The 15,207-nt window shown below is 36.2% G+C and overlaps 1 protein-coding gene across 3 annotated transcripts in view; it reads left to right on the top strand.

Moving 5' to 3' along the window:
* The window catches only part of CHN1 (chimerin 1), a 194,962-nt gene that overhangs the window by 12,685 nt on the left and 167,070 nt on the right, over positions 1–15,207 (top strand). The gene's annotated exons all lie outside the window — the stretch shown is intronic.

The following is a 15,207-nucleotide window of genomic DNA, read 5'->3' as shown; positions in this document are numbered from 1 at the left end:
GAGACCGTGCTAAAAGTAAGAGAAATGATGGGTTCTCCTGATTTCATATATGTTCTCTGCTCTTTTAGACTTTCTCAGGCCATTAGCAAGGGGATGGTGAAGAGCCCTACCTTGTTCAAGCTCTCTTTCAGGACTCGGTGGGTTAGCCAAGTTCATAGGACATTTGTATATTAGTCCGCCATTTGGAAACTGGCTTATTAAGTGTTTCTAAAGTTGCTGAATAGAAGTCACTAAGCAGTGGACCAAAAAGCTAATGCTAGTGATTGTTTTTCAGAATGTGCTGAAACCCAAAAAGAAAGATGAAGTCTGTGGTTTATAGGACATTTCATGTATTGACAGTAATACTTCATTTAATTGTGAAAAAATTTTTTATGAAAATGATTTTGCCGCTCCTATAAGTTGCTTTTGGTGAGCCTACCTATTTAAGTCTTTCAATGACATTTGTTAATATTCTCAGATTTAGATGTTATAAAAATGCTCATTATATATGTGTGCAAAATATGTAGTTAAAGGTGAGAGCCATAAAAGCAAAGTTAGTGTGTTTTTTCTTCATCATAACGTTGATAAGTGAACCAGAGACTTTTAAGTTATATCCTTTGAATAAGAAATGATTCTCAACTTGTCAGTTCACTCTTTTAGCTGAACTTAAAAGGTTAAATTATTTCTAAAGAACAAGAAAAAAGAACAGGATGGATTAATCATACAGTAATAAAAAGAAAGGAGGAAACACACGTTGCTCTACAGTAGGGAGACTTGCAGAATACTTCGAGACCTGTCATCCTGAATTTTCCAGACAGATGGCTCTGCAGTTCTCTGGAGAGACAAGAGCCTCTTTCTTGGGCCGCCCCTGCCCCACCTGCTGTTGTACGTCTCTCCAGACGGAGGAGCTCTTGCTCTCTCTTTTTTCTCAATCTTTCACACAACCTGGGGAAGGATGGGAGGGAAGGAGCAGTGATCGCACACGCAGAGCCCTTGTTTCTCTGGGGTGAGACCTCATTCAGCTCCAGGTTCCTTTTGACTTCACTCCTCTAATCAAAACTTTTCTCCTTTCATCTTGTTTTTCAGTTATCATAATTGACCTTAGGGAAAACAGAGGCATTTGAAAACTTAAAAATGATATTTTGAAGTAATTTTCACTTAATTAAAAGTTAATAAAAGTCGCTACAGAAAATATCCAACGTTTCAGGTCCTGTAATAAGCTATTTTCCGTTACCAGGAGAAGAAGGAACATTAACGTATGCTACGTGTATTAATGTTAGATAATTTGCAAAAGATCTGTCCCAAGTAGTCTTTTTCATTAGTAAGGTTACATTTAAAATAAATGGGCACTTTTTTTTTTTTAACCAGGGAATGAGAGAGATCTTACAATGCAAACTACAACTCTTTGATGAAATAAATTAAAAAAAATTTTATTTTATATTGAAGTATAGTTAGTTGATTAACAATGTTGTGTTAGTTCCAGGTATACAGCAGAGTGATTGATTCACTTATACATGTATCTGTTCTTTTTCAAATTCTTTTCCCATTTAGGTTATTACAGAATACTGAGCAGAAGGATAGATTGGGATTTTGGGATTGACATGTACACACTGCTATATTTAAAATAGGTAACCAGCAAGGACCCACTGTATAGCACAGGGAACTCTGCTCAAAATGGGCACTTTTAATATGTTGCTTACTATGTATTTTCAGCTGCCATAATTAGATGGCAAGGTACAATTTTTATTTATTTTAAAATTTAAACAGAAGGCTTATGGAAATATAATTAAGCTCCATTTAATTAATAATCCCTAGATTGAGAGATCAAGAATTTATAATATCTAAATTTTTTTTATGGAGAAAATGCAGCCACTTTTAATAATAAATTCTCTCAATCAGCACTTTTTCAAACTTACGTTGTGATTTTAAGGCAGACTTAGAAATGGTAATATAAACTGAAATGAGTGAAGTCTACCACTTTAAACTCTCATGTTCTATATTTCCAATCTATTTCCTTAAGTTATATCCATCTGAAACTTTTTCCTAATTAAAAATACACTGTTAATGCTGAAAACTTGAATGAACTGGTATATTTAACACTGTATTATCATTTTACATACTCTTTTCTAAAGAAAGGAAACCAAAGATGAAATTTAATAGTCTTCACATTTTATTTTCCAGTGCCTTACTATAAAAAGATTCATAGCTCCCGAGAAAGCTGCTATAGAAATAGTGTTATCTATCATATTGTCACAAGGCAACTAAAATATTATGGTAGTTATGTTGTAAATAGTCATTTATAAAACTCTAATAAGAAAAAAGTCATTGTGGTGGGCCAAAGAAAACATATTTTGGGGTTGGTGGTGAGGCAACTCTAGGCCACTATGTAAATTTAGAATATTAATCTTTTATCTTTAATACTATATGAAAAAATAAAACGATGCTGTTTCTAAAGTCTGAAGAGGATCATATGAGCATGACTCTGGGGCATCTTCACATACTATGTACCTTAACTCCTAACTCAACTTGTAAACTTTTGCTTATAAGACACACACACAGCAGATCTATGGATGTATCTATTTATTAGTTCCACTAAACTTTAGAATTCTTGTTAACTTTTGCAATTTAGTTTTTATAAACAACAAAAGGCCTCTATTTTGCAAGGTACTATCCTAAGACTGTTTGCTACATTACAAAATTAGGAGAATTATTCTAATTTCTCCACTGACTAAATGCTCTTAAAATTCCTTTGGTATATAAGATTCTCAAGCTTCACAATTGCATAATATATCTCTCCAGCCTAACTCCTGAGGATGCTCTTGAGATCAAATGTGATGGTTTGGCTATAAATATTCCAAGTGCTTTAGAAGAAGGATCATAAATTCACAAATGTACTTCATTACAGTTATTGGTATTTGGGCCCTGGAAAACTGAATACTTTGATTTAAATTAAAGTAACATTTTGAATATTGAGAACATTGTATTGAATATTAGAATGATTTGCTTCTCGAACTGTACGGATGAATAGAGTGAAAACATTTTCTAGGGAGTCCACAAGATGGCGCTTGCCAACCTGTTTCCTTGGTTTTTCCTTACCTTAAGGAAATTTGGCAACAATTTAAGAAGGAATATCTAAATATTAATGTATTTAAAATGCTAAAGCTTAGACTTCCAGAAAGCTTGACTCCTTAAAATTGATGAGCTTCAATTTAACGTTTTGAAAAGTGCTCATTTCTAATATCGGAACTAAGAGTTTTTGCTAAAGTTTAAGGTTATTTATTTATTTATTTTTGGGTACGCGGGCCTCTCACTCTTGTGGCCGCTCTCTCGTTGCGGAGCACAGGCTCCGGACGCGCAGGCTCAGCGGCCATGGCTCACGGGCCCAGCCGCTCCGCGGTATGTGGGATCTTCCCGGACCGGGGCACGAACCCGTGTCCCCTGCATCGGCAGGCGGACTCAACCGCTGTGCCACCAGGGAAGCCCAGTTTAAGGTTATTTTGAAAACACACTGGGATCTGTATAATACAAGGGCTGCCTCCATTCACCTCTATTTTTATTCACACCTATTTTTAAAGAATATGTGATTCTTTAATATGTGATTTGTGAGACATCTAGTCTATATGCATGCATAGTTTCTAGACATCTTAAACGATTGATGTTTATAAGGACCTGGCCAGTAGTAATTGTTCTAAAATAAACAGGAAGGTGTAGTTGGAATATAGTTTAGAATTTCTAATTATGAATGAAATTTAATAAGTGGAACAGTAATGAAGGGTAACAGGAATCCACCCAGTCATAATATGGATTACATTAGGCTTCATTTTTACTCTTGTGCTTTTAGCATTTAATTAATCCTGTTTTACATGTTTACTGTTTACATTAACATTGTTAGGGAAGGGAATCATATTAAAATTATGTTGGGGTTGGTAAGGGAAGTTTTATATTTGTTTATTGTTTTGTGAAATCCTGTGCATAATTTCAAAGAAAAGAGCTATATTCATAAAAAAACTTAAGACAAGAAAGTATATCCAGTAAAATTTAGAGCAAATTAGGTTTAGGTCTGTAGCATTCCCTAAGTCTGATTTTTCTTAGCCTCATCATAAAAGTAGTCAATAGAATCAAAAGAGTGGTCAGTAGGATCAAAGGCCTGTCATGAAATAAGAACAGTAAAAGGAATTTTCTGTTGAAAACGAAGTCAAACTTGGAAAATCTAAATTAAAGCTTACAATCAAATATTTTAGATGATTGGAAAGTAGTCATTTTTCACCATTCTTATGAAGGTTTGTGGAAAAAGAATCTTGTATATATGGAGAAAGAATCACTAAGGGTTTCTTTTCAAAAACAATTATCGTACGTGCTGGCTGCTAAGCTTGCATAATGAATGTGTTCCGTGGGTAGGCTGCACATTGAGACCATTCCTTTGTCAGCTTTCCCTTTCCTATATCAAGGCTTCAGTGTTCGGTTTCAGGTTGCCATCATTTACATCATACTGTTTTGCACAGGATCTCCTTTAAAAAGGCTTATATAACACAATCTCTTTAAAGTTCAGTAGTTTTCATTGAATTTACGTAAACATTGAATCTAAGCTAAATTAGTTTCTGAGCTACTAACTTACTGAGAAACGTTGGTCAGAGAAATGTAACGTGGGAACAGATGCAGGGGATGTACACACAGCACACAGCACACAGGGCTGATTCATCCATTGGCATCTTTGAATGCTGAGATCTTAAGATCTTAAGATCTCATTTTTAAAGTGCTTAGATTGCTTTTCCATTGATAAAATGAAGATTGTGCTTTCAAGTGTGCCTGTTTCCACATTTTCTCCTAGAATTCTAAAAAAGTTCTGGAAAAAAATCAAGCAATAAAATTCCTTTCTTTATGTCTTCAAATTCGCAGTCCACACTTGAGACCAAGTGAAAATGAAATAGCTCAAACTGAAATGTGTTCTTTGTGGGTCTTTCCCATCACATCTTTAGAAAATGTAGACGTGGATATAATTGTCAAGGAAAGGATTTGTCTTTTCAGTTGGTTGACTGACTTTTTTTTTGTTTCTAGAATACATGAGTTCTAAAGCTTGATTTAGACTTAGATACATTTTACTCATTTCTTCTTCTAATCTCTAACAGTGGCCTGTTAACTTTGAGATTTTTGGCCCTGAGATTTTTTGGCCCATGACAAACACTATTTGAGATGATTATTGCACCCTCTGATCAAGTTATACTTGATCAGTAGAACTACTGACGTTATCCTAATAACAGTGGAACTGTAAGGAGCCATATTTATTCCCTAAGGATTATTTTTCATTTTAAAGTGTCATATACATACAGAAAAATGTACAATACATAAGCATATTTAAATAAAATACACAAATATCAATAAATAAAAATAGTAAAATATAGATGTCATAAGCTTGATGAATTATTACAAAGTGAACATACCCTTGTAATGACTACTCAGGTCAAGAAATACAACATTGCCAGCATCCTAGATAGTCCCCTTTGGAACCCTTCCTAATTGCTGTCCCCTCCAGCCTCCCCAAAGTTTATTACGATTCCAATGTCTAACACTATAGATTTAATTTTGCCTGTTTTTGTTTTTGTTTTTAACAGCATTTTTTCTTTTTGGTGGTGAGGATGAAATGCTTTTCCATATTAGAGTCTTTAGTAGAGTCCAATTCAACCCAGTAAAATGCTTCTGAATCTCATAGAAGGGGAGGGAATTGTGTATGTGGGGAAACACTGTATTTTTAAAATACATTTTAAATTATAAATTTAAAAAATTAACATGGTATTTCCTGGTATATAACTATCTATTTTAAATTTATTTATTTATGTTTGGCTGTGTTGGGTCTTCGTTTCTGTGTGAGGGCTTTCTCCAGTTGCGGGAACGTGGGCCACTCTTTTTTTTTTTTTTTTTTTTTCGGTACGCGGGCCTCTCACTGTTGTGGCCTCTCCCGTTGAGGAGCACAGGCTCCGGGACGTGCAGGCTCAGCGGCCATGGCTCACGGGCCCAGCCGCTCCACAGCATGTGGATCTTCCCGGACCGGGGCACGAACTCGCGTCCCCTGCATCGGCAGGCGGACTCTCAACCACTGCGCCACCAGGGAAGCCCCGTGGGCCACTCTTCATCGCGGTGCGCGGGCCTCCCACTGTCGCGGCCTCTCTTGTTGCGGAGCACAGGCTCCAGACGCTCAGGCTCAGTAGTTGTGGCTCACGGGCCCAGTTGCTCCGCGGCATGTGGGATCCTCCCAGACAAGGGCTCCAACCCGTGTCCCCTGCATTGGCAGGGAGATTCCCAACCACTGTGCCACCAGGGAAGCCCACTATCTATTTTAAATTGCTGAAAGATGTCAATGACAGGTGAAGGTATGTGCTGTTGCCAACAGAAAAAGGGACCTACAGTAACACAACCTCACATTTGTTTTTCACACTTGCTGCCAAAGACAGAGGAGAATAAATAGGTGGGGTTAGTGATTGCTGGGGGACATTTGTGGGTCATAAACTGATATAACCATAAGCGTGGCATTTCTTTGAACTCAGAAAAAATTATTTATTATTGCTTTCCTTAGTTAATGGACAGAGTGCTGATGAACTGAGATGTCACTTTTGGAAAACTGCATTGAATTAAGGAGTGTTCGGACTCATAAATTCGTTAACACAAATGGGAAGAATTTTTTTTTATTACTTTGGGAGATATGTTCAGGCAGTCATAGAAAGGATGCTGAATAGCCTGGGCAATGTTTTTGTACTTCACTTAGTGGGAGTTTCAGTAGGTGTGACCTTATTGAGAAGTTAAATTGCTTTGTCATATGAAAATATTTGTTAAAGGGACGTTTTCAGTGACAAAAGATAATGGTCCTGTGAATGATACAGTAGCTTCTGCAGTGCTTTATGGCCTTGATGCTGAGAACCTTCACATAACTTTACCTGTCTTCTTTTTAGCCCAGTCTCTTGGATATATGCCTGTGGAATTTTTTAGTTTGTCTCAGAACTCTTGCTTTATCATCACTTTGCAAAATGACATGTCTACATAGATGTTATTATTATAAATATATGAACAAAGACCAAATTATTAGAATTCTTATCCAACTTGAAGTTAACGAGCCAGATTAGCTTCCTCAGTCAGTTGCTTAAATAGATTTTAGAGCACATTAAGAGATATCATTTGATGATGGCACCTTTCTCCAATTGGGTCCCTCCTCTTGCCAGATGTGGATTAGCCTATATCCAAGGTGCAAAATTTGGCCAAATTTCACATTCCAAGGTGATTCTCAAACCAACCTGTATGGGAGTTTTAAGCTTTTTTTCAATTTGCAAATTAGTTTGAAGTCGAGCTGCTTACTTTACTGTTCCCACCTAGGACGTGTCTTCTGTTTAGTTGCAAAATATATTTGGGGCTTTTCCTTCAAATTTTACATGATTACAAATCACTGGAAGAGTGATAATTTCATTACAGGTATTTCTTATATAAAAAATATAAAGGCTTAGGTTCATTTGCTAGTTCACAACAGTTAACCCATTAATAAAAATAATTATTTTAGTACATGATATGCTTTTTGGATGATGACTGCTAATTGTTACTGATTCATTAGTTGTGGTTGAGGAAAAACAGCATCCTAATCACTTTTAGGAAACCAGGTATACCTCATGTGAATTTCTTTTTTTTAAAATCATTTGTACTTTCCAATGTACTTTAAGCTTGGTTATTCAACCCTTTTCTTTTAAACCAGTAATGCATGCTCCCATTTGAAAACAGTTTTAAAATCATAATAAATAAAGGCTGTAAAATTTCACATGGAAAAAACACGACTTCAGGTATTTTTATGTTATGGAGACTCATAATGTCAGAGGAACAGAACTAAATGTAGTGCTTACAAATGTGATCAAATGCAACTACAGCAGGAAATTTAACTGATATGTGGGGGGTTGTGGCCTTTTTTTTTTTTTTTTTTGGTATATCAAGTAAATAAGCAAACAAACCAAACATTTGTTCCTAGGGTGAAAGCTTTCTTTTCCTTCTAAATCTTGATGTTGGATGTTTCTCCCTTCTGGGTGAAATGAAGATTGCAGAAGTTGTGTTGGTCAGTGTTACTAGCCTGTCTTTTTCTCAGAGCATTAGCTAAAAAGCATTAGCTTTTATTAAGTGTATTTAGACTTGACAATAAGAATAATGCCCTAATAACATAAAAGTTATGTTATGCTAATAACAGCCAACAGTTCCAGTTTTGTTTTTTTGTTTTTTAGTGTAGAAGCATTTCTACTCTTAGGGCTTTCATAACTTCCCCATCCCCAGAGAAAAGCGTGAGTCAGCTGGTAATACAAAAATTCCAGAATTTTAAATCTTGGCATAAAATTGCTGTGAAAGGATGCGCCATGTTAATCCTGTGTGCATCCTAAGTGTTGCTTTGTACCCCTTGGGCTACAGGTGACCAGAGCCTGCCACTAGACAGGTTTCCTGGGTTGACTGTAGGAAAAAAGGAATGGAGGACTGAGATTCCGGCTTGAGTGATATTATTAGATTGATCTTGCCTTCTTTTAACATAAATACTTAGCTTTTAATCCACAAAACCTCCCATTGCTCATGAGTATTTTATCAAATGAAATAATTACTGTGTGTATCAGGAACAAGTTATTATGGTTGATAATAATACCTCTCATTTTTCTACGTCACTTAATAATTTTGTTTCCAAAGCTCTTTCTCTTTCATTGTAACTCCACTGAATCCTCTGTGAAATGTGCTGTGGGTGTTTGTACAATTTAGTAAATGGCAAAGTCTGGGCTTGAAATTGGCTCTCCTGGTATCCATTAGCAACTCTATTCTAGCATTTCTCATACTGCTTTATGATTTTTGTAATGTCTTTCTTCAGCCCTAAACTATGGAATTCTCAGTACAGGGACAGTGTCTTACGCCTGTTTATTTCTATATAATGTAGTCCAAGGTCCCATTGATAGTTGGTACTTGATACGTGCTTGGTGGGTGGATGAATAGATGAGATTTTATCTGATGGTAATATAGATTTTCATCTCTGGAGTCACTAAGAGTTTACATACCATTTTGATTTCCAGGGTATTTTGAAAACATTTTATTGTTGTAGCCAGTCTGGAAGGAGAGGAGATAGTATGCTGGGAACAGTTTCAAATTATTGTGTATCATTAACTACATTTCCCACTAGCTAGAATTTATTTGAGATATATTTGAAATCTAGACTCTTTATTGTATTTTGGCAAATGCAAATGCAAGAAAAAACAGAGGTAATGATAAACTAGCACTAATTAGAGATGTATTTGAAGCCTGGAATTAGCATTTACAAAATGGTATGTGTCCTCATGTGGTGCAGTGGGAAGTATATAATCATCATCTGTGTAGTAGGCTTGCAGAAATGTTTAATCTGAATCAAGGCTGGCTTCATGGGTGTGTGACCCGTGTGGTCACACAGGATTTGCAGTCAGAAGAACCTTGTTTTTAGTTTAATGTTCCGCTGTTGCCATGTTGAAATTCTTAATAACTTTTTAACAAGGGACTTGAAAATTATGTAGCAGGTCCTGACCTGAATCATGGGGAAATAATCACAGAAATACAGAATGTTGAAATTCTGTAAGAAAAATTCTCCTGATTTTTTTTTAATGTCATTGTCATGGAAGCTTTTTTTTTTTTTTTCCTTTCTTTGTGGTACACGGGCCTCTCACTGGTGTTGCCTCTCCCGTTGCGGAGCACAGGCTCCGGACGCGCAGGCTCAGTGGCCACGGCTCACGGGTCCAGCTGCTCCGCGGCATGTGGGATCCTCCCGGACCGGGGCACGAACCCATGTCCCCTGCATCGGCAGGTGGACTCTCAACCACTGTGCCACCAGGGAAGCCCCCATGGAAGCTTTTTAAAGGTAGAGGAGCAGGAAATGTCCTCAGTTAAAGAATACTAAGGAGAGATGGCAACCAAAGGTGATGCGTGAACCTTAATTGCATCCTGCATCAAAAAAGCAAAACAAAACAAAACAAAAGGACATTTTCCACATAATTGGGGATATTTGGTAGCATGTTTAACCCTAGATATACCATGAGGGTCCTTTTTTACTCACTATTGATTTTTGAATTTCTTTTTTGAGCAGTTCTAACTATTTGTGATAGCTAATTTTTTAAATAGAACAATATCTTGCAATTATCATATAGTTTGTTTCTTTATAAATCCAAGGTACATTAAGGGATTTTTATGTTCTTACTTTTCCTGTATCTTGAAACGTTTTGCCACTTCATCATTCTGGGAATTATTTCATTATTACTTATCAGTTATTCCCAATTATGCTAAAAGAAAAAAAACTAAAATAATAAGAAAACAGAAGAATGCTGCAGTTGTGAAATACATGATCTCTATTTTGTCATCCTTCAGTTTTCATATTGCATTGTCCAAAGTATTGAAACTGAGCAGGACCCTGCAGGGCCCTCCTGGGTACAAAAGCCCCTCTTTGTCCCCCATTTCTTATTTGTAGAAAAAGGCTTTAGTCTCCTAGGCCTTCCCAGAGTTCCAACGAGCAGACTGAAGCAATTACTAATTAGAGAAGTGATGGAATGCAGGAACACAGGAAAAGCAGAGTCCTAGTTTCTTCTCAAAGGGTATACACAACAATCTGACACATATCTTTGAGTTGTTCTGCAGAGATTAAGACTCCTACCCAGGTGGAGGATGGTGACTACATGCTAACCACAAGCACTAGACCCCAGACTGGTTGGAACCAGAAGGTTGATGATTAGGATTCTGGAAACATCACCTTGTAACCTCACCACCAACCGGTCAGAAGAAAGTCCACAAGCAGCAACCCTCACCCCAAATATTGCCTTTAAAAAAAGCCTTCCTTGAAAGCCACTGGGGAGTTTGGGCCTTTTGAACACTAGTTGCCTGGTCTCCTTGCTTGGTGCCCTGAAATAAATGCTGTGCTTTCCTTCACCACAACCCAGTGTCAGTAGAGTGGCTTTGCTGTGTGGCAGGAGAGTGGACCCAAGTTTGGTTAGGTAACAGTATTGCATCATCTTCAAGAAGGTATAAAAGAAGCTCAGAGACACTATTTTTGTAGTTGTGTTTTATTAAAATTTCATTGCACACATTTCATTGAACACAGTTGAAAGTTTAGAATATTTTACTTTCAGCCTATAATGGCAAAGATTTTTCAAAATCTTTTTATTTTGACAGAGGAAGACGTATCAAAATTATTAGATAAATCAGAAGATGAACAGATAACAACACTCTAGACTCTAATGATGACAGTTAAATTTATCATACAGAGGAAGTCTCAATATAAATCATTAGATGATGATAGGTCCAGGGTCAGCGAGCTGGCTTACCGCCTGTTTTCATAAGTGAAGTTTTATTGAAAGCCATGCCCCCTCATGTACATATTGTCTATGGCTACTTTCCCACTATAATGGCAGAGTTAACTAGTTGAGAGAGGTGGTTTGGCTTGTAAAGTGAAAAATACTTACTGACTCCTTACAGAAAAACTTTGCCAGCTAATGTCTTAGGTGAAGTTTCTCAACCTCAAAAGGTGACAATGAACAATATGTATAAGGAAAAAAGGGAATAATGTATTTAAATTCAGTTAGTCATTCAACAGGAAGGATTTCATGGCATCATATTTTGCAGCAAGAATCTGGACCATCTTATTTTACTAATTTAAAAATAATTGACATTATTTTTCCATCTTTCATGATGTTTTCGCACCAAAATATGACTGATTTAAGTGGACAAATGCCGAAGGCAGGTATGTTTACAGAAGTGACAGGCAGGAAATAGGTGACGTAGAAGTGAACAAATTTATTGGCTTGGTCATTTTAATTAGTTTCTGTAAACGTAAAAATGAAAATGTTTTGCAATTATGGAGCAAAGAAGATGGCTGTCCTCTCTTTGACAAAATGTATGAGCCATCCAAGTTTTCAATGTTATGTTTTGAAGCTGCAAGTGCACGAGGAAAAACCAGAAATAACAATAAGCTAGGACATTAACAAAATGTTTTTGAAATATGAAATATTTCTTGCACTTAGACAGTATAAGTGCAAGAAGAACCAGTGCAGTGATAAGCTAGAATCCATTAGAGATGTTTTTGAAACCTGGAATCAGTACTCACAAAATGGATATGTCGCAGGTTCACGCACGACAGTTGGTGAGCAGTTGGTTGCATTCAAAGAATGCTGCCTATTTTGGCCATATTATCTTCAAAAGAGAAAAATACAGGATAAAATTTGGGCTTGCATGTTTAAGTTTTTATTAAACTTCTAATATGTTGTTTTTCCACCATCCTTTTATTCTTACATCTATAAATTATTCATACAGTGACTTAAATATACAAAAATAAAGTTTCATGGACCTGGGTAGTAAGTAAACGGTGTTGACTTTTTTCCTGGCTCACAGAGAGTTAATTTCTCAGGTGTGATAATGATCTTGTGGTTGGGTAGGGGAGTGTTTTTATTTTTAGGAGACACACGCTGAACTACTTATGAGTGAAGTTTTGTGATACCTGCAACTTACTCTGAAATTGTTTGGGGGAGGTATATAGGGAGAAGAGGGAGAAGGAGGTAACAGAGGGGCAGAATGTTAACACTTAGTCAGCTTAGATGAAAGACACAATGGTGTTCCTGTTCTTTCAACTTTTTTGTAGGTTTGGATATTTTCAAAATAAAAAAAAACAGAGAAAAAAATCACAGAAATGAAAAGTTGGCTTCCAAATAGGTGAAAAAAAGAACATTTTCCCCTTAATACGCTTTCGTTTTAGAGGGGACACTTGCATTTATACTATAAATACATATTTTTTAATGGTTAGTTTAGCTTGCTTCTGACTGTATCAGCATTTTACTGCTGAGCAGTAAAGGAATAAAATGGTGAATTTAATAATATGCATTTGTTTGCCACCAGGGCTTTTCTTAGAATTTCTCGTGCTTTCAGAAAATATTACATTTACCAATAAAATGCAGAAATTATTTTTGTTATGTAATAGGCAAGTTTGTCAAAACAGTTAACCCCAGTGGGTGATCCAGATTGCATCAATATGTTCTGTGTCATTTTTATCATTCCTTATGGCCTGTTTACATAGAAAATCAAGAGAATTTTATCTAAAATTGCAGGCATATGTTTTGTACTGAGAACTCAAGTTTTCTGAAATTGTTTACTTCCCATATATATATTATATGCATGAAAGAAACCCGTCTCATGTATGTGTAGGTATTAATGATATGAATGAAATTATATTACTTTACCTCTGTTTTTGGCATTTCATGGTTGCTGGGAAAACATTTACTACTAGCATATTTGCATTGACTTTCAAGAGTACGCTATATTTAAAAATGTATGAGGAAACAGAATTTGATCCAATTGTTACTCATGAACTGTAAAAATTCATTTATTTTTGTTATGATATATATAAGAATTTTAAGTCTGATTAGAGATAAATAATTCTCTCTTACTGACTGATAAAGGCACATGAAAATGTTTTTCCATTGCTGTCATTTCTCTGTGGTCGATGCTGGTTTGAATTTGATAAGTCTTTTTTCATTTTCCAGTGACAATGACCTTTTGTTCTCCAATTGTAGTATTCAGCATCCTTGAGGGCATTCTAACAATGTTAGTGCAGTGAAGCATGCAGACAGTACTTTAAACAAAATGCTTGTTCACAGCTGCATGACATAAATCACTCAGTCTGCTTTTTGAATAACAAATAATATTGCTTATTAGTAAGGTGCATCAAGTCTGGAGTTAAAAGAAAACTCCATTTAGATGTCTTAAGTAAACTGATTATCTACCTTTTCATTTTGGTAGAACTGTTATTGGACTGTAACATTTCATGTCTGAAGTATGTTAGACATTAGCACAGCATTCTTTCTGAGTCCTGAAGTAGAATTGGGGAAAAAAAGAATTGATGTCTTTTAAATAAGGATATTTTGGAACATTCTTTAAAGTATGGTCTCTTGAGATACTTCTAGGTATTCTGTTTACATGGTAGTTCTCACTTCCCATTAGAACTGGTCGGACTTCATTGAGCTCTAGCTATGTTCATGTAAGAGATCTCTTGTACTGCTTTAACTCATATATTTCTTCATAAGGCTTTAACCAGTACCTTTTTTCCCACTGTTCCCCATCCCATGCTTGATATTTTATACATATATATGTGTATATATATGTATATACATAAACATAAAATTGTCAGATATGCCATGTATTGTTACATATATATATATATATATGTCATCTATATATAATTGTTATGTGCATGGGGGATAAATGTTGGCTGGAATTGAATTAGATAACTTTGACTCCACATCAGTCACTTTTATTAAACTGTTTGCCGTTCATTCTACAGAAAATGCTTAGTAGCATAGGAAATGCTCATTGTGGAATGACAAAAAAGGAATGTTATTCTGTAATGGCTTAGGTTATGGCATATAACATGTTCTGAAGAATGTCTTTGAAATGTCTTACTAGTGATATCTACATTTCTTTCCCTGGAAATTTCTTTAATGTCAAGTACCTAAGGAATCAAGTTAAAATTTTTTTTGCTAATAATAATAATAACATTATTATGTGAGTTGACTTGCCCAAGGTGAGACTCACAATTAGTAAGTGCCGCTAGAGGCAGGTATCCAAACCCCCGGAGCCCATGCTTGTAACCACTACCCTGTACTGCCAAAGCTGGTAGCACAGAGTGGGGCAGGTCCTCACAGTCAGTCCTAAAACTCATGCCAGCCTGGCACACAGTGTATCATTCATCTTCCTCCTAAGAACCCAGGGGTAAAGCACTCGGGCATCCTTGTTCTTTCACTTGTCTGATATGTTTACAGAAACATATCCCAGAACATTGTTTCCATCATTAATTTTTTTGACCCAGTTGGATATATTGTCAACTTCTGCTCTAGGTTTCTGCCCTTCTTAAGAAAATTGTGTTCTGGGCTTTGAGTGGTCTAAGTTGGTGCATTACTGTCATGCAGAAAGACCACAGAACACTGAGGAATCTAAAACACAAATAAATGTGTTTCATATACATGTTTTCTGTATTATGATCTAGCAAAATGTTGAGTCACTGTAGTTGGGTATACCATATGTCAAAGCATGGGCTGCGGTGGGAAGGAGGCGTGATGATCTGATGACAGCCTGCTCAGCTCTGGAAACTACCAGTGAGCATAATAATCCTTACCTAGCATTCTCTTTCTAAAACCTAGACTTTTACTTCGATGACCCCATGTAGGAGAACTTGTG

The sequence above is a fragment of the Mesoplodon mirus genome, assembly GCF_964341445.2.
Source record: "Mesoplodon mirus genome assembly, chromosome: 8".
In the NCBI taxonomy this organism is placed as follows: domain Eukaryota; kingdom Metazoa; phylum Chordata; class Mammalia; order Artiodactyla; family Ziphiidae; genus Mesoplodon; species Mesoplodon mirus.
Note: the sequence above shows the minus strand (reverse complement) of the source record. Positions and strands in the feature narration are given on the sequence as shown.